Source organism: Leptonychotes weddellii, chromosome X, assembly GCF_054177405.1.
Source record: "Leptonychotes weddellii isolate Sample4059 chromosome X, ASM5417740v2, whole genome shotgun sequence".
Taxonomy (NCBI): domain Eukaryota; kingdom Metazoa; phylum Chordata; class Mammalia; order Carnivora; family Phocidae; genus Leptonychotes; species Leptonychotes weddellii.
The window spans coordinates 7,243,551-7,245,661 of NC_138385.1; the positions used below are offsets into that span (position 1 = coordinate 7,243,551).

General features: G+C 35.4%; 1 pseudogene; it reads right to left on the minus strand.

Annotated features, from left to right (window-relative positions):
• Positions 1–1,051: 1,051 nt before the first annotated feature.
• Positions 1,052–1,472, minus strand: LOC115940431 (small ribosomal subunit protein uS8 pseudogene; annotated as a pseudogene).
• Between the last annotated feature and the right edge of the window lie 639 nt (positions 1,473–2,111).

The following is a 2,111-nucleotide window of genomic DNA, read 5'->3' on the forward strand; positions in this document are numbered from 1 at the left end:
ATCACAAACCAACTCCTTCCTCTTCCTAGTCCTGCTTCATTTACTCCCCTCCAGGTGTAGCTTTGGAGAGCATTCCCAACAAATTTGTTGCATGCTAATTTCTGTCTCTGAATCTGCTTCCCAGGGACCCCCAACACATGTCAGGTGCCCCTTCTATCTTCTCTTTCAATTTAGGACCCCCATATATAACATTTGCACAGTTTTATGTAGGTCTTCTCCCATTTAGACTCTATGCCCTTTGTAAGCAGGGAACATCTGCTTGTTTGATGTGTCATCAGCACCTGGCAGACTGTTTATCAAATGAAAAATGTGCCCCCATGACACCACCAAATAGTTTTGCCCTGGGATATTGAATTTCAGTCCAGAGAAGAAAGGTGTGTAAGTGAATAGGATGTTTAATGGGAGTTAGTATGACTGGTAGCATCATTTGTGTATAAGATTTTTGCTGTTTGCTGCATTTGAAGGATTTTTATAAAAAAGATTATTTTATTTTATTTTTTATTTAAATTCAATTAGCCAACATATAGTACATCATTAGTTTTTGATATAGTGTTCAATGATTTATTAGTTGCATATAATACCCAGAACTCATCACATCACAAAATTTTTCTAGCTGATTCTAAATCAGTGTAAGTAAAGTAGAAGGCTTGGGCGCCATGAGGTTATGAATAGGATTTTCCCAAATTCCTGTGTTATCTCAGCAAATTTTCAATTTTCTTCCGAAGATTTTTAGTTTGGCTAGTCAGCCACATGGATACATTTGGGAATTTTGTGATGGGGGGGAATGTAATTACTACTGTTGATTTCTTAAGATTATTGAGATATTTTTATGAAATTTAAAAAATTTAATGAAATTTGTGGGTAATTTAATGAAATCTTACAAATAAATTTGTTTTTAACCTTTAATTTTTAAAAATTTCATAAATCTTGATATGTATCTAAAAAAGAGTAATCTTAAACTCATTGGCAAAAGCCATGACTTTTTTTTAGGGTAGGTAAAAAGTTATTCATTCATTTATCATTCATTTCATTTTTTTTCCATTGAGGCATTTTATTTGCATGTATGTATTACATCTCTAGAAAAGAATCCCAGGATTTTCCCTCCTATGTCTTTTCGTCTTGCTTCTTCATGGTCCATGATGCCAGCTGAAGTTGTCAGTACAATGAAATCAAACTGGTGGGACAGGAGCAGATTACCCCGCCATTTTTCTAGATCTTTGAGTTGTACATCAAATCTGGGGCTGATCACTCCACACTTGTTTAACCTGCCTGTGAGGTTCACAACAGTTTTCCCAGCTCTCTGATTATCAGTGATTTCAAATTCACCGATGTAACCATGTTTCATCATCACAGTTAGAAACTGGATGATAAACTTTGGAGTATGACCTAATAAGAACCTGGAATTTGCCTCTCTTTTCAGCATTGTTAATGCTCTTGAGAGCATCTGCCAGGACATTTGTGCACACCATTATGGCGGCCCTGAAAGATGGTGGAAAGAGCATTCATTTCGTTTTTAAGCAGACTGTTTTGCACATTGTACTTCCTCTTTTCAAGTGTGTGATATACCAATTTACTGTTCACATAGTAGTAAAAAGATTCCTTAGATTTTTCTGATGTTTTATTAGAGAATGTTTGCACAGTTAATATACTTTGGCATTTATAAATATATCCAGATTCTCAATTTTAGTTTATGAATCTAGTGAATGTTGTGCATATTCCCATCAAGAGGCTGAACAAGCTAACCAAAATGTCAAATATCTTTACTTTTTGTCTGGTTTACATAAAATCAGTATCAGAGAAAGAACACCTGATTGGCTCTTGGTGACATCATAGGAATTTCTGGGCGGGTAGTTGGTGCAATAGTCATGGAGAGTAGAGCCCCATGTGAGAGTCAAAATACTTAAACATGCCCAGTGGGTGACTAATCTTGGACTTGAGCACAGATTGATGGCCACATCTAATGATTGGTATCAGTGAGCAGTACATAAGTTTCTGCAGGCTTGCTTGACTTTATAGCTTATCACAAACATGACAGTGATTTATGTGATTTCATAATATTATTATAAAACCTTCAAAATTATGGATTGTTGGTTAAAATCTGAATCATCAGT